Source organism: Rhinatrema bivittatum, chromosome 4 (assembly GCF_901001135.1).
Source record: "Rhinatrema bivittatum chromosome 4, aRhiBiv1.1, whole genome shotgun sequence".
NCBI lineage: Eukaryota > Metazoa > Chordata > Amphibia > Gymnophiona > Rhinatrematidae > Rhinatrema > Rhinatrema bivittatum.
The window spans coordinates 223,752,166-223,771,177 of NC_042618.1; positions in this window are offsets into that span (position 1 = coordinate 223,752,166).

Consider the following 19,012-nt stretch of genomic DNA (forward strand, 5'->3'; position numbering starts at 1 on the left):
GTTTTCAGGATATTCACAATGAATATGGATGAGATAGATTTGCATGGCGTAACTTGTGCAACAAAGGTAGGGGGGTTTAGATAGGGCTGGGGGGGGTGGGTTAGGTAGGGGAAGGGTGGGGAAGGTGCGGGGGGGGGGGGCGGGGTGGAAGGAAAGTTCCCTCTGAGGCCGCTCCGATTTCGAAGCGGCCTCGGAGGGAACGGAGGCAGGGGTAATAATAACGCGTGGAAAACACGCGTCCAAATGGGGGCCAATGGTGCGCTCAGCCTGAGCGCACCGTACTGAATCGGCCTGGTCTGTTGTTAGTCGCCTTGGGTAGCCCTATGGGAGCAATAAGGCGGGATATAAATCTAAAGAATAGAATAGGGCTGAAACATAGCTGATAAGTCGGATTTATACGGCTAAGTGGCATTGCTGACTATCTGGCTATGGCCAATGGGTGCCACTTAGCCAGATAAGTGATTTATCCAGCTAAGTTTTTAGCCAGATAACTCAGGGACAAGGAATGGGTGCATCGAGGAGGAGTCAAGTTAGCAGGATAAGAGATGCCCTAAAGTTAGCCGGATACACTTATCCAGCTAACTTTAAGATAGCTGGGTATATTTAGCCACTGAATATCCCAGCTTAATTAGCCGGATAAGTGTTATTGACTATCTTGCCAAGGTGCATAGCACTTGAATATGGACCCCCCTAATGTCTTTCAACACATGATGCATGGAATGTGATCATCATGTTCATTCACATAACACAAACGCTTCTATACTTTATGTGTAGGGTCTCTTGTATACACGATTGTCCTTAGCTCATTGTGCAATGAGCACTGACCTACAATTAACACAGAGGAAAATTTTCAAAGTGACCTAGCTGCTTTGAAAATCAAATCACACAGAGAAGCTAAATCTAGCTGCTTTGTTCCAGCAATCAGCTAGATTCAGACACTCAAATTCTGGGTGGTCCCAGAAGTGGGATTAAGTCGCAGTAGGGAGAGTGGGGGCAGTAACTTAGCTGGCTAGTACTAATTTTTGCTACAAGCCTGATAAATAAGGTGGCTATCCCTGTGCACAAGGATAACTAGTTTTAGCTAGCTAGATTTAGGGACATTTTCAACTGTACCCTAGCTGTCTAGTTTGGGAAACATTTCCCCTAAATCCAGCCAGCTAAAACTTAGCTGGATTTAAGCTAACTGCACTGTTCAAAATCTACCCTATGGTATCTTAGCTTAGGTAACACCTACAATTTACTTTCAACTTGTTTATTGATTTTTATTTCAGCTGGAATACAAGACTAAACGTTTTTCCATTCTTATCACATAGAATGAAAAAAAATAGCTCTAAATGTTATCTCCCTGTTTGGCAATGCTTAAATTTCTCTCTACAAAAATCCCCTCTTGGCAGAGGGAGACTCAGGACATGATCAGAAAAGATAATTAAAAATAAAGCATTCATGAAATAATTCTTCAGTGGCCTGAGTCATAATTTCCCTTGTTTCCAAACTGCCAGAAGGGCCAAGACGCATGGAACAGGAGTATTACTAGACTATTTTTTTTTGGAGGGGGGGGGGGGGAACAAATGCCTTGCTTCCCAAGTTTCATGCCATACCCCCAATTTTTTAAGCTGATCACTACTGTTGCTTCCAGAGCCAAAATGGACAGAAGGGGGTGGGAATACTGAAATAATTGGTCCCAGTTTCATAAAAAAAAGCAAATAAAACCTATCATTAAAATCATCCATTGTACCTGAAGACTGGAGGGTGGCCAATGTAATCCCAATATTTAAAAAAAGCTCCAGGGGTGATCCGGGTAACTATAGGCCAGTGAGCCTGACTTCAGTGTCAGGAAAAATAGTGGAAACTATTCTCAAGATCAAAATTGTAGAGCATATAGAAAGACATGATTTAATGGAACACAGTCAACATGGATTTACCCAAGGGAAGTCTTGCCTAACAAATCTGCTTCATTTTTTTGAAGGGGTTAATAAGCATGTGGATAAAGATGAACCGGTATATGTAGTGTATTCGGATTTTCAGAAGGCGTTTGACAAAGTCCCTCATGAGAGGCTTCTACGAAAACTAAAAAGTCATGGGATAGGAGGCGATGTCCTTTCGTGGATTACAAACTGGTTAAAAGACAGGAACCAGAGAGTAGGATTAAATGGTCAATTTTCTCAGTGGAAAAGGGTAAACAGTGGAGTGCCTCAGGGATCTGTACTTGGACCAGTGCTTTTCAATATATATATCAATGATCTGGAAAGGAATACGATGAGTGACGTTATCAAATTTGCAGATGATACAAAATTATTCAGAGTAGTTAAATCACAAGCAGACTGTGATACATTACAGGAGGACCTTGCAAGACTGGAAGATTGGGCATCCAAATGGCAGATGAAATTTAATGTGGACAAGTGCAAGGTGTTGCATATAGGGAAAAATAACCCTAGCTGTAGTTACACGATGTTAGGTTCCATATTAGGAGCTACCACTCAAGAAAGAGATCTAGGCGTCATAGTAGATAATACATTGAAATCGTCAGCTCAGTGTGCTGCAGCAGTCAAAAAAGCAAATAAAATGTTAGGAATTATTAGGAAGGGAATGGTTAATAAAACGGAAAATGTCATAATGCCTCTATATCGCTCCATGGTGAGACCACACCTTGAATACTGTGTACAATTCTGGTCGCCGTATCTCAAAAAAGATATAGTTGCAATGGAGAAGGTACAGAGAAGGGCAACCAAAATGATAAAGGGGATGGAACAGCTCCCCTATGAGGAAAGGCTGAAGAGGTTAGGGCTGTTCAGCTTGGAGAAGAGACGGCTGAGGGGGGATATCATAGAGGTCTTTAAGATCATGAGAGGTCTTGAACGAGTAGATGTGACTCGGTTATTTACACTTTCGAATAATAGAAGGACTAGGGGGCATTCCATGAAGTTAGCAAGTAGCACATTTAAGACTAATCGGAGAAAATTCTTTTTCACTCAACGCACAATAAATCTCTGGAATTTGTTGCCAGAGGATGTGGTTAGTGCAGTTAGTGTAGCTGGGTTCAAAAAAGGTTTGGATAAGTTCTTGGAAGAGAAGTCCATTAACTGCTATTAATCAAGTTTACTTAGGGAATAGTCACTGCTATTAATTGCATCAGTAGCATGGGATCTTCTAGGTGTTTGGGTAATTGCCAGGTTCTTGTGGCCTGGTTTGGCCTCTGTTGGAAACAGGATGCTGGGCTTGATGGACCCTTGGTCTGACCCAGCATGGCAATTTCTTATGTTCTTATGTTCTTATGTTCTTATGTTCTTAATCTATATGTCACATGTAGTATGGTGCTAACTGAGGTGTCCAAAGGGCAAAATATTCAGGATATTTAAGGAACAGCTGGAAATGCCCTTTCTGACTTGTGCGCAATTATCTAGCACGCCAGTCTGAGTAGTGGAAATATAGAGATTTAATATGGTCTTTTACTTCCTACATCACCATCAGGTCTTCCTCGATGTTCTCACAGCAGGATGCATTCTACTATACATATGCACTTTCCAATACCAGGAAAATTGCAAGTAAATTGCCAATCTTGAACAAGTATCCTCCTAGTTGGAACATTGGGCCATTACCACTTCTCCCTCCACAAGCCACTGGGTGGTATTGGTATATCCATGTTGGAGGGAATTGATAGTGTTCATAATGCAGGGACCAACAGTCACAGCCCTAAGGAACTGGATTGGGCCCTGAAAACGGGATCTCTGGGAATGATCTTTGTTCCCAGCAACTTGAAGTTTGCTTGGATGCATTGATGGAACCTGGGTAAGGAAATTTGTGACCCATGAAGTGAACCTGGATGTTCCAAGCAGTTAAACCTGTTTATGTTTACCGAGTAAATGAACCTGGATGTTCTGACCAGTTGAACCTGTTTAATGTATACCTGAGGAAGTAAACCTGGATATTCTGACCCTGGACTAGACTTGTTATGAGTGCTGTAAACCAATTCTGCCCTTGAAGTATCTGGACATTAAAAGAGGTGCACAGTAATAGGCAATCACACTTTAAAAGATCCGATCTCCTCTTAGCCTTGTAATTGTAGCCCCCATCTCATTCTGTTCCTGGGCATAGGGGAACATGAAGAGGGCCATGGAATACACGAGGCTCCATGACCTCCCAGACTAACCTCTCAGGGGGAAAAAGTTCACATTTTATAAGGCCCTTAGGGTTTTGTACTCACCAAGGGCTCTTCCTGCTTCCTAGTCAAGCTCTCCGAAAAGACCATGTCCATACCAACTACGTTCAAAATAAAAAATCTTACTGACTGATAGGCATGTGCATCGATAACATTTTCAGTTCAGTTCATTTTGTTTTTCCCTCTTTTTTGTTTTTTTCTTTGTTTCATTAGGTTGTCTTTTATTTTTTTTTATTTTTCATTTAGTGTGCACTATTTTCAATTTAGTGTGAATTATTTGAGTTGTAATAGTGCCACAGACTCAAATAGTGTGCATTAAATTGAAATAGTGTGACTAAATGAAAAATGTAAAAAAAAACAAACCAAAAAGTTTTGTGAATTATTTTATCATTTCAGTTTAGAAATGATTTGAAATGAAACAGAAATAAAGTCACTGGGTGTTGCAGTAAATGAAGATCCTCTGGAGAAAGGTTCAATTTAAAAGAGGGATTTATTCAAAAAATGCGTAGAAGGTGTCACATCATAGCAGGAAGACAGAATCTTAAGGTTGCCAGCAGGGCCAGTGCAAGGACATTGGGCACCCTAGGCGACCCTTGTGCTGCCGCCCCCTCCCCCGGTCGCGCCCCCACTACCTGTTTCGGCAGGGCCATAAGCAGCATTGCTGCTCACGGCCCTGAGAAGCACAAAGTGTTGCGTTTCCCCCTTACCTGTTTTGGCGCCGACTGTGTGCTTCTCAGGGTGCTGAGCCGTAGGGGGCGCCAAAGAGCAGCCACGTGGTGCCGCAAACAGAAGCTATCCCGCTCACGGCAAAGAGAAATAGTGCACACAATCTCTATTTCTCTTTGCCATGAGTGGGATAGGCCCCTCTTGCGGCACCACGTGGCTGTTCTTTGGCGCCCCCTACAGCTCGGCGCCCTAGGCGAGCGCCGAACTTCGCCTAATGGACGCGCCGGCCCTGGTTGCCAGTATACTTTAGCAAGAGCAAAACCCCAAACCCTGACACGAGCCATTTCAAGAAGGGGGATAATTACATATGTGAACACATCAAAGAAGTAAACATTTAAAGCCCTGTTGCAAAAAGTCTAAAAAGCGTTACTTCTCTGGCTAAATCAGAGAGCCATATAAGTAGTGGTTTTGGACTTATCCAGCTATCTGACTTAGACCTAGATTCATCAAATTGCTATAAATATTGCAGAAATAGCGCCCGCAATAACAAAGGGGGCATGGTTAAGTTAATTTTCCTGATACCACATTGCATAGGTATTTTCCACAACACATGATACATTTATTGCATGTTATTTTTACATGGCACACTGAGTAATCTACCACAGGCACATTACCAAATGAAAAGGTTTCTATAGGAGGGAGAGAAGGAGGGAGACAGACAGACAGACAGACATTATGTAGAGGCTCACATATAATTGATTATTTATACCACTGTAAGAGGGGGCACTAGTAACTCAGGGTGAGGTTTGTGGGGTGGGGTGGGCTTTGGGAGGCACTTTTACATGCACAGTCATACGTATGAACTGCACAATTGCCATCGGTGAAGATTTTATGTGATTTGGAGTAATGAAAGGTAAAAGAAGAGTAGATTTGTACTCTCTACCTAGCTTGACTGCAGCTAGGTAGAGAGTGCATCAAGCTAGGAAGAGATAACATTTTACAAATCAACTCTTCTTTTACTGTTGCGGACGTGGACCCTTGAGCCGGCTCGAGAGTTGGAGGATCCATTGAAGGGAGACCTATAGTGGTACTCGTCGCTGGGAGGCGGAACAGGACCAGGAGACCAGACAAGACCTTCAACTATACCAGCCCTACTTAGACAAATATGTCCTATTTATTATGAATGTTGAAATTGTACATCACTTTGTCCACTGTGATATATAAATCTTAATAAAACATAAACATAAAACAAGTAGTGCTTTTCAGATTTATCTGGCTAAATAGTGCCTTTGCTGCAACATAGACAGATAAGTCGGAACTTGCCCAGATAAGCAGAAACTTTTTTGTGCAAGCAGCAGCAAAGGTGCTACTTAGCTAGATAAATTAGAATTTAGCCAGATAAGTGTGGTCAAATGATATAACCGCATATTTGTACTTCAAATTTTAAAGAGTTAGGCAAGTAGATTTTACACATGTAACTTAGAAGCATTTACCTCCCAAAAGTCAGGAGATTTTCTAACATGTGCACGGCAATTAAATTACCAGTTTTACCAATTAGCTTAACAGTTCACCCAAAACATTTGCAGGTCATCAAGACCCTCCTGGCTCTCCAGCCTGAAGTCCCCTCATTTCACCCAGACCCTCTATGTAGTCATTTTTTAAATTTAACAACTTATATGTTCACTTACTCCACATATAGAACAGGAGTAAATATATGTGAACAACCCCCCCCCCCCCCCCCCACCAATGCAGAGATGGTAAAGAGCATGCTACTATTTAACGGGCCGATACAGTAAAGCACGGCCGCAGTTGTGCGGTTTTTAACCCGCTTTGGACGCACGTTTTGAGCGCGTAAGACGGACGCACGATTCAGTATCGGCTTTTACGTGTCCTTAGCACTTGCCGAAAAAGACGCATATCCATTTCCGCCCGCCGCATGTATATGATATGTTAATGATCGGATTAGCTATTCCCCCCCGATACAGTAATGCACGCCCAAATTATCGCGTTTTTAACCAGTTTATTTACCGCGTCTTTAACCTCTATATTTACCATCTACCCTGACCCTGGCGTTAGTGTGGTGTTCAGTCAGAGAATACAAAGGGAAAATCAACCAAACAGAAGAGGAGCACATGGAATACAAAGGGAAAATCAACCAGACAGAAGAGGAGCACGTGCAGAGCTTGCAGATGTCCGTAAAGGCAGCGGGGCCTTTCAGTAATGGACGTCCAGAAAGAGGCAGGAACGTCCATGAATGGAAGCCCCGACCTTGGACGTCGGGCCGGGCACTCAAGGCATTGGCCCTGGACATTGGAAGGCAGTGGGTCCTCTGATCATGGACACCTGGATAGAGGTGGAAATGTCCATGAACGGAAGCCCCAACCTTGGACGTCCGGCCGGGCGCTCAAGGCAGCGGCCATGGATGTTGGAAGGCAGTGTTCCCCTCTTTCCGGGCGTCCATGCTCGGAGGCCCCAACCTTCACAAAAGTCCGGACGTCCTTGCACGTCCTTAAGCACCCGGACGTGGAAGGTTGGGGGTCGCCTCCGAACAAGGACGTCCGGATGCTCAGGGCAGCGGCCCTGGTGTCCATGCGGGGTCTGTAGAAAAGAACCATCCACTTACCTGGTGGAATGACATTTGAAATGACAGGTATGGTGCCAGCGCACCCTGGATACTATATAGGCGCTGTATACCACTCTATACAGTAAAATGGATTGCGAATGTCTACCGCTTCTTAGGCGCGCTTTGGACGCTCGTTTGCCGCTGCTTGGATTTGCGTCTAATTTGAATACTGAATCGAGCGGCTTGTGAAACAAAATGTGCGTGCGTCAAACGCACGGGCGCCCAGCACTGCCGCATTTTTTTTACGCGTCCGTACTGTAGCAGCCTGTAAGTGAACTGCAGCAGAGAAAACAAAGGGGACAATGCAACTATGTAACATGAGCTACCAGCCCAGGAAACACAGAATGAGATTGCAAAGGTTGCCAGACCCCTTACTGTGAAGGTACTTAAATGACCATTGAATAGATGAGTCAGAGACTCAGGTAGGGAATTTGCATGTCACAGCCCCCTGGACTATTGTTGGTACCTTGCAGTGAAATAACACTTTAAATCATATAGAACTATGACTGGAAAACTCTTACATTGGAGAATTCTGAATGAGAGAAGGATTTGTGAGAAAAATGTTCTGAAAACCAGACATAGTAAGAAACAGATTCTCACCCTGACTAACAAGGGGAGTCACACCCTTGGATACCCAGTTCTCAGACAACAGAAAAAGAAAGCCAGACAGGATGGAAGGTTGTGCACATAATCTCTTTCCATGGGCCTGCCTGGGTCTTGGCCGTTTGACTGAGAGAAGGCGACCCATCCAGGATGAATAACTTCGAATGACTAGCCATTAGCTTAGTGGAGCTAAAATCTCTAAAAGCTGAGACTGTGGAGGCCCTAAATCACTGAACACTAAAGAAACCAGTGCCTAGTGGAGCTGTAAACCCAAGCCAGGTAAAGCCTTCCTACTGAGGGGGGAGGGGGGGGGAACCGAAGGACAGCAGCAGATCCAGATGCAGAGTGGTCCCCCAGTAGCAAGGGGACCCTAGAGACAGATTGGGAGGTCCCCTAAGATGGCGTGGCCCCAGTGGCAGATTTAGTGGTCCCCCAGGACAGTGAGGACCTCAGAAGCAGATTGGGAGATCACCCTGGTTCCCCCTTGAGCAAGGGGACCCCAGTGGCAGATCAAGAGGTCCCCTACCAGGGTGTGGACCCCAATGGCAGACTGAGTAGTCCCCCAGGAGGGTATTGATCCCAGAAGCATTCCAGGAGGTGCAGTCAGGTCCCCCAGGAGGGCATAGACCCCAGTGACAGACTGGGAGGCAGAGTCAGGGACTCAGGAGGGCATGGACCCCAGAGTTGCCACAGACCTTTCAGCGGAGTAGGAGCAGCACCAAGAAAAGGGCAGCAGTTTAGATACAACGGAACCCCCCAGGCCAACACTGCCCATCAGCCCAGTACATCTTTCTACATGGGTGAGACTTAGGAAAAAAGGGGGAGGATAATAATAGAACTTGATTAAGCAGGAACTCAAGAGGTTCCTTCTATTCTATATGGTGGTATACTGAGGGGGTCAATAACCCCAAAATTGCCAAACATTAAATATTCTTACTTCCTTGTAGAAAAGTATATAGTTGGGGGCCTGAAACTATTAACCATGAGTAGATAATTGTGCTGTTTGACATCCCATTAGCGATGTACAGTCATGTAGAAATGTATATACTCATATAGTCTAATAAATCTGTATATATTTGTACATACTGCCAGCCTTGTTCATAGCCCCATTTGTTTTCCTGGGGTGAAGGGAGGGAAATCCCACCCACTAACACCTTCCCCAGGTGGAGGTCCAGGGGCCAAGAACGTGATTTCTGATGGAGTCTGCCCAGGGGGGCTCCCGATATGTCGGTCCCGGACCCAGGAACGCCCCGCAAGGTAAGCGGTCAAGGAGGCATTACATATATGAGTAAGCTTCCAAATTTACATGCATAAATTGCTTAGAAAATAGCAACTTACTCATGTATATGTTGACCTCCACCCTGGAACATCCCTTTTTTGCAAGTGCAAATTTAGTCATGGACCCTGATTTACACATGCATGTTGAGGCCCAGAGAAGCAAGGGCAGGTTTTACCTCCTGAGCTGGTTTTACGCTCTATGAATCCCCATTGATTTTTGCTTGTCTTGGTCCCCAGCTTATCCCTCCAGCAGATAAAATAAAGGCTCGCTATGAGTTATATCCAAAACAATAACATTGATGGTTGGTAACCCCAGAAATAAAGTTTGTAACAAGGTATAAATACACTGATAAAATCAGGAGTTCATAAGCTTCTAAGACTTAGGAGCTAATTTTCAAAGGGTTTAGGCTCCTTCTAAATTAGCTTTAAAAAGTGGGTGGATACAGGGACGGAGTTAGAGTTGGAAACCAAGGTAGGAGCTTAGCACTGATTTTCAGAACTAGGCATATAACTTAAGATCCAAAATCTCGGCAAATTAATAGCAGGCCTAAATTTAGGACCCTAAATTTATATGAATTTTCAGCTAAAAACTTAGGGCACTAAATAGGTGCAACAAGTAGGTTTAGAATCCTAAATTTAAGAACTCACCTTTTTTTGCAAATCTGCCACTAAGGGCCAGATTTTAAGATTTACGCGCGGGCGCAGATTTGTGCGCACAACCCAGCGCGCACAAATCTACTCCCGATTTTATAACATGCGCGCACAGCCACGCGCATGTTATAAAATCCAGGATTGGTGCGCACAAGGGGGTGCACACTTGTGCACCTTGCGTGCGCCGAGCCGCGCAGCCTTCCTCCGTTCCCTCCGAGGCCGCTCCGAAATCGAAGCGGCCTCGGAGGGAACTTTCCTTCTGCCCTCCCCACCTTCCCCTCCCTTCCCCTACCTAACCCTCACCCCAGCCCTACCTAACCCCCCCCCTTACCTTTATCTGATAAGTTGCGCCTTCCTCCGGGCAGGCATAGGTTACGCTTGCTGGCCGACAGTCGACCCGCGATCCCGGTCACAGAGGCAAATGGCCACTGTGCCTGGAGGCTCTGGCCCCGCCCCCACCCCACCCACTCCCCACCCCCTTTTTCAAGCCCCGGGACATACGCGCGTCCCGGGGCTTGCGCATGTCGCCAGGCCTATGTAAAATAGGCTCGGTGCGCGCAGGAGCGGATTCTTGGGGTTACGCGCGTAACCCTTTGAAAATCCGCCCCTAAGTGTTCAACTTTAGAATATAACCATTTCTTCCCTTTTGGTACAAAAGACCTTTTTCCCCCATCCTCTTTTCCCTCATTACTCCAGGAACTTCTCCCAAAAAAGTATCACTCTCAGAATGGCTTCACATATTTCCCAAAATACCAATCCTAATAAGGTCATCACGTCATCTAACCACATTTAAATCATTACTTTATCTTCCCAGACCATGACACTGGAACATGCCTTTAGGCCTGGGCAAGGGTTCCCTCATCAATTCAAGCCTCTCACACCCTCCTCATTTCCAGGTCTTCCACAAACGATAGGACCCAATATTATTTCTCCTTCCTTCAGGACTCAGGATGAATCCCCTGATTATTTTTCCCTGGGGAGAAACATTTTTTCTGCCTCGGGCCTATCCTCTTGAGGGGGAAAGCATCTGCAGAGCCCTCTTCTTGGGGAGAGGTATTCCGTGTGGTCCACCTACAGGTGAATTCCTGAAGTTCTTCCCAACTCCTTATCTATGCTGGGTTCCTGGACAGGGAAACACTACCTAAGGTAAATATGACACCCAAAGTTAAAAGCATGATAAGTGAGATGATCAAGGCCTTAATTTATATTAAGGAGCCATGCACTGATATCACAGGTATAAATTGGACTCAATATTATGCAGTAAAATTATTACTGAGAATCTTATCAAGGATATGAAGCCAAAAGAAGACGAGAAAGGTAACTTCTCTTTGGAAAAAAGAAGAGAAAATTAAATCACTGCATGCAGAGATGTCATTGGCAGATGCAAGTTTCAAAGGATCGAAAACACTAAAAGTAATGAGAAAAATCCAAAACATAAAGCTAAAATATGCTTCAATAACAGAAGAAGACCTTAAATTCATATCATTCAAAAATAAATTGAAAATAACAGCAGATGCACACAAAGAAATGAGGATAATAGAAAAAAGAAGCAACAAAATAAAATGTTTAGAACGCACTCAAAGCACCAAATGAAGAAGAAACAGAACAGTTTGTGAGAAATTTTTATGAAGACCTTGCAGAACATAACAGAGGGGTAGAATGATTGCCCAGGAAATAGAAGAATATAGAAAAGGACCATGTAAAAACTATGGAATACCTGAAGTTGCAACAATTGAACAGGAAGCCAAGTTAAAAAAATAATAAAATACAAATTGGAAGTGCCCTGGCCCTGATGGAGTGCCCAGCTTTTGGCTCAAATATTTAACCTCTCTCCACTAAGACCTGGCTAACTGCAAAAACCCAATTGATCAGACAGCCAGAATTAACTCCGCAATGGCTAATAACCAGAAGAACACGCCTCCTTTCTAAGGGAGATTCAAATAACATCCCCCAAAACTATTGACTGATAACTTGCTTGCTTACAATCTATAAGCGTTACGTGCTCCCTGTTCAGGGAACATCACTCAAGAGGTAGCGCAGGACAGCAGGATGTGACATAGGGCAGTCTTCTCCCTTACTAGTCCCTTCACCGCAGGTTGGACCTTTAGGTGATAGGTGTCAGTAGGTGTCCAGTGTGGCGGCAGTGCATGGGAAGTCTGAGAAAAGGCTAGATCAGACAAGGCAATGGACAGTCTGGTTTAGGCGAAGCTGTAGACAGGACCAGGCAAGGCTGTGGACAAGCTGGATGCGGTGAAGCTGTGGACAGGCTGGACAAGGCAAGGCTGCGGACAGGCTGAGTCAGGCAAGGCTGTGGACAAGCTGGACCAAGCAAGGCAAGGTCTGTGGGTGAACACAGGACAGGGACAGGATGCAACAACACCAAACTAGGACAGGGCAGGACAGAGACAGGACAGGACTGGAACAAGTCAGAACAGAGGCTGAGCAAGGCAACACAGAAAAAAATACATGTGAAAGCAGCCAGGCATACGGCCCTTAGGCCACTGGGTAACAAAATGAGGCCAGATAGGCTACAAGATAGACAAAGTAAGGGACAGAAGGCCCAAAGGCCGCAAGGTAAGGCAAAGAGTGACAAGGCTAGAAAGCCGCAAAGCAGGGAAAGGAGCGAGAAGGATGGATGGCCGCAAGGCAAGGCTAGAAGCAGAAGGCCCAAAGGCCGCAAGGCAAGACTAAAGGACAAGTTAAAAAAAGACAGAGGCCAGGGCAAGGCGCCAAAGGTAACTTCGTGAACCGACAAGTTGGCTACGGCAGGGCTGGATTACATAAGGCAGAGACCTGGGTGAGGTGAGAACAGAGAGGAGAAGCTTGGCCAGCCTGGAGAGTATGTTTGTTGAGGTCCGCTGTGGAGGGGGGAAGCTGCAAGATAGGTTGAGACATGGGACCAGGGAAGAGATGGTGAGGACAGTTCTGAGTGGGGCGCACGGGAAACCTCTGCTAGTAGGGAGGCATCATAGTCAGAGTACGGTGAGGCTACATAGCAACTGAAATTGTAACGATAAGCTATTCACTGTAATAGCCAAAGATAGAATATATGATCACATTGACTCTAGTAACATGCTGGCAACAAAACAGAAGGGTAACCATATGGAACCAAAGACCAGTTGATGCTGAATAAAAACCATTATGACCAGCTGTATAAAAAGTCAAAACCTCAGTATAGTAGGGATTGACTATAAGAAAGCCTTTGATTGCATCCCATATTCTTGGATAATAAATTGCCTTGATATGTACAAAGTTCACCCAGAAAATGTGGAGGACTACATTCTATCTGAATAATGCAGATGGTCAATGTTTCAATCCTAACATGAAGATCCAGCAAGGAATATTTTAGGGAGATTCCCTGTCACTGCTTTTGTTTTGTCTGGCATTTAATCTGCTGAGTACTGTAATTAATTCTTTGAGATATGGAATTAGCAGTAATTCTAGAGCTGTCAATCCCCTACTGATATTTTATCTACTATTATTTGTAGATGACTTGAAACCCTGCAGCTCCCATGTTGCTTATTTAGCAGAACAACTCTGAGCAGTGATATCGAGTTTCTCAGATAATATCAAGATGACATTTGGCCTGAACAAATGTGCTAAAGTGCCCCTACTTAGAGGAAATGTAAGCAAATCTGAAAATATATCCCTGGCGGAATATTGCTATATAAAGGAACTGGAGCAGAAAGGTGTATTTAAATATCTAGGAGTGGAGGAAGGTGGAATAATATGGCATAGAGTACTGAGAGAAAGATCAGTAAAGAGTGCTGTAAGAAGCTGAAACTGGCATTGAAAAGTGCATTAACAGCATGGAAAAGATACAAGCTATTAATCAACTTGCAATTTCTGCACTATCATACAGCTTTGGAATAGTAGCTTGGCCCCATAAATATCTTGCAGAACTGGATGTAAAAACAAGAGAGCTCCTCCACACCCATCAGATAATCTATAAGAACCATGCTAGAGCCAAAGGGTGGTATGGGTCTCATTGAGATATAGAGCTACTGTTATTGACCTCCAAGCATACTTAATGGCATCAATGGACTCAAATACCCAAATAGGGATGAAGTATGAAAGTGAAGAAGCATCATCTTTATTCTTAAGCTTGGACGACCGTTCTGGTGAAAAGAAGGAATGACTGAAAAATCATAAGGGGAAGCTGTCACAAGGACTGTGGTCAGCCATTTACTACCACTGTACCTCTATGGGAGGGATAAGTGGGGGCCAGGTAGATCCATGGCCCCCAGTCCCAGTGACATTTGGAAGGGAAGGGGATGGCTAGGCCCAGCCAGGTAAGCCTGGGTCCCAAGCTATTTTGCAGTGAGAGAAAGGAGGGTCAGAAGGGGCCAGGAAAGCTCCAACTGGGCCTGGCCCAGGCCCCAGGGCTTCAGTTAGGGTGACAGAGGATTTGGAGGGCCACCAGGAGGCATTTTTTAAAATATTAAAATGTTCTGGTATTTTCATGAGAGGCCATCTCTGGTTTATTCCATTTGGAATGAACTGAAAATGGCCCCATTTTTAGCATTCATTTAAAACAAATGCATATTCCTAATAAAGAGGTTTAATTTTTGAACAGCACAATGGTGATATGTGTTTACTTTTACTGGACCTTTGCAGAAGACCTTCAAATAACCCTAAGGGCCGCAAAGACTTACCTTTTCCCCCATGGTTGGGAAGAACCTGGGAGCATGGGAGAAAATCTGGCCCATAATCTCCCATGTGAGTCCATGTCACAGAGAAGAAGTTAGTGCAGGTACTACACTAAATCGACCCCCTCCAATGTGAGGCCTAAAAGAATTTTGGTTTGGGTTGTGTGCAGATATGTCCCTTACCCAGGGATTGCACATTAATGAATTTGAGGATTTTGGCTGAAGAACTGTGGAGTTTGGAAAACCAAAAGATGGCTGCTGTCTTCCTCAAGCTAACGTAAAAGCACATAAAATATTTCCACCAAAGAAGCACCCTCTGGGAAGAAGGAGATATGGAATACAATGTGATTATGAAGTGGCCATAGAGGGGTCTACTGACATGAGTATGAAATGCTCATGCTTGGCACACCCAAGGGAGAGAGTACTGGGAAAATTGCAGTATGGTGCTAGCAAAGGCATAGTCTAGACTAGTGGGACTTTAGTCCAGTACTGCGGTGATTTTTCCTGCCAGAATGAGAAAGAATGGTGTAGTTCAACCCCTGTTATTGCCCTCAATACGCTGAACCTGGACAGCCTTAGAAGGTTTGAAAACTGTGAACTGAGATGAATGCTTCCAGTGCTGCCTTCTACAGTAGCCTGAACCTGTGCAGCTTAAGTGTTTGGATTGCAAAGAAGTTTTGTATTAACCTGAGGCCTCTGATAAAGAGATGATGTCATATGCATTTTCTTTGCCTCCTGCTCTAGATATAACAGATTGCCAGATGTCATAGATATCTCTTGAAAAGGTACTCCATGCTGAGGAACTTGAGTCCAGCCCAGTATTAGTTGAGTTCCCCAGTGGAAGAAGCTGGTGTTCATCTGAGGATCCCATGGTGAGTAGAGGGGAAAACCGCTAAAAGTGAGAGCCATAATGGTGCACTAGGCCCCACTGATATCTCTAAGGAGCAGTATGCTGCAGCCTGCAACTCTAGTATTCTCTAGCATCTTTGGTGTCATTATTGTGGATAATGGAGAAGGGGGAAGCTTTTCATGATACCTATCTGGTAGTTGTTGGATGAACAAGGAGTTTCGGGGGAGGTTGCATCTGCTGATCATATTATTAAGGTTTCTCAGTACATTAGTGATCTTGTTACTCCCAAGGTGTCTTACAAACACATATCCTTATAATCAAATACCCCAATGTCAGCTCTATCTGGCCTTAGAGAACACACTCACACAAAGAAGGCAACCAACTGGTGAATTCCAGTGCCAGTGTTTTTGAGGAAAAAATGTTGCCAGAGATTCTCCCAAATGTTTCAGTTCCTCCCTTATATCAAAGAAGGGTATTTCCTCTCTGTATACAGGAGAAGATGCTATGCCATTGCTCGCCATGAATTCCATGGAAAATATGTACACTTAGTGGTAGAAGAGCTAGCCCAGACTGAACTTGTGGAGAATCCAATTGACATGGAGGTCCCACTCCCTTCCATGACGGATGAGATAATAGCAAGTAGGTTTTTAATTGTTGGCTCAGTGTGCTGTGGTAATCAAAAAAGCAAAAAGAACATTAGAAATTATGAGGAAGGGAAGGTGAATGAAACGGAGAATGTCATAATGCCTCTGTATCGCTCCATGGTGAGACCGCACCTTCTCTCTTCCTTTTATCTACAGCACCCTGCTACTAGATAATGCATGAGCCAACAACCAGGTAAATTTATTTTAAATTTGCTTTCACAGAGTCTTTCTTCTTCCTAGTACTTTTTCATGAGCCTGAGATGGCTCAGCATAACCTCCCTTCACTGAGTGGGCTATAATAACTCTCACTCAAGCCAGATAAATAAACTTTCAGTCTCTTTTTTTTCTCCCTTCCTGCTTTTACAGCAATAGACAGCTGCTTTTGATTTATTATTTTATTTATTTAGATTTTTTTATATTCCGCTTTTTGCACTTTTTTCAGCGCTTCAAAGTGGATTACATTCAGGTACTGTAGGTATTTCCCTATCCCCAGAGGGCTTACAATCTAAGGGGGTCATTTTCTACCGGTATCACATGTGATAAGAGCCTATCGCATGCGAAAAGTCCCTTTTCGCGTGCGATAGCTTCCTGGGGCGGAGTCGGGACGGCGAGGAGGCGGATGCAGCGGTATCTTCTCTCTTCCTTTTATCTACACACCCTGCCTCTTCAGGTCAGCTACCTTGCAAATCTGTCTAGTATATGCTCCCCCATCTACCTGGAGTCTAACCCCTCATCCCTAATCGAATTCATCGTTGACTGGATAAAACCCGACATCCCCTCTATCATCCTCGGAGACTTTAATCTCCACGTAGACTCACTACCCCGTTCCGCATCATGCAAAACTCTCCTACAATCCCTCCACGCCATAGGTTTCCGGCAAATCATAGCATCTCCCACACACAAAGCTGGACATACATTAGACCTGATGTTTATCAACTCTGACGTCCTTTCCACCCACCACCCCACTTGCACCCCAGTTCCCTGGTCTGACCATCACCTAATAGAAAGCCTTCTGTCCATCAACATCCCCCCCACTTGCAACAATACCCACTGCACTACCTTAATATCTAGAAAATCTTGCCCCAGTGATGAGCTAGCAAACGCACTATCCTCCTCCTTATCCTGTCTAACCTGCTCTGATCCCAACACAGCTCTAGCATCCTGGAATAACCTTACAGGAGACATCGCCGATAGACTTTGCCCAGTCTCCAAGCAAGTCATAAGAGCCACCTCAAAACCCACAAAGCCATGGTACACACCAGAACTTAAAACCCTAAAAAATATTCTCAGGCAAAAGGAGAGACAATGGCGTAGGGACCCGACCACTCAACACTCCTCCATCTACAAAACAGCTCTACACAGCTACAGACTCTCCACCCAAAAACACAAGCGTGACTTCTACGCCAAAAAAATCCATGACTATAGATACAACCCCAAAGTGCTCTTCTCCTACGTCTCAAGTCTTACCACTCCTATCCCCCCCCCCCCCCCCCCCACCATTCCAGACTCTGACGCATCATCCAAATGTGAAGAACTGGCCAACTACTTCCACAGCAAAATCACAACTCTCCTTCAGAGATCCCCCCCCTCTTCTAACAGCCCCCCCACACCCCGCCTGCCCTCCCCACACCTTCCCAACCCACAATGACCACCCTCGACTCTACCTCCACCAAAGAAGTCAAAAACATCCTTAAAAAACTCAAACCTTCCTCTCATCCCAATGACAACATTCCCTCCAAAGCCTTACTTGCCATCCCCAACGCCATAGTCAGAGTTATAGCAGATATCAACTGCTCACTTGCCCATGGGTCTGTCCCAGACATGCTCAAACACGCCGTAGTCAAACCCCTCCTCAAGAAACCCTCCCTTGACCCGAAAGACCCCTCCAACTTCCGCCCAATCTTCAACCTCTCTTTCATTGCCAAGCTAATGGAAAGAGTTGTTAACTCACAACTCATGGACTATCTTGAAAATCATGCGATCCTCCATGCATCTCAATTTGGTTTCCGGAAACACTTCAGTACTGAATCGCTACTTCTCTCCCTATCCGACCACCTCCTCAGACGTATGGGCCAAGGCCACAGCTACCTCCTCGCCCTCCTCGATATTTCGGCAGCTTTTGACACTATTAGCCACCAGCACCTACTGACACGCATAGAAAGCATCGGCATCTCAGGTCTTGCCTTGGCCTGGTTCAAATCCTACCTCTCAAACAGAAAATTCTGCGTTCAAATTGGTAATTCCACATCCGCCCCACAGCCCTTACAACAAGGAGTCCCCCAAGGTTCATCACTCTCCTCCACCCTCTTCAACGTCTACCTCACCCCCCTCTGCCAACTCCTCTCTGATCTCAAACTTAAGTTCTTTCACTATGCTGATGATGTCCAGATCATCATCCCCATACACAACTCCATTTCTGACGCACTAGAGCACTGGGAAAACTGCCTCGCAGCCATCAACTCCCTGCTCACCAACTTCCATCTTGCCCTCAATATGAACAAAACGGAACTCCTGCTTATCTCCCCCACTCTTCCCCCTCACCCCTACTGTCCAACACCCCCATACCTAACCCCCTTTCAGCGCAACCATTTGTGAAGGATCTTGGAGTTCTCCTCTATCACCAATTAAGCATGAAGAACTATGTCAACTCTATACTCAAAACTGGCTTCTTCAAACTCAACGTACTTAAAAACTTAGACCTCTCTTACACTCCCAAGACTTCCGTACAGTAATCCAAGCCACCATCTCTTCCAAACTTGATTACTGTAATGCTCTCCTCCTAGGGCTCCCATACTCCACGATAAAACCACTGCAAATGTTACAAAATGCCACAGCAAGACTCATCGCAAATTCCTACAAACACGATCACATCATTCCCATCCTCAGAGACCT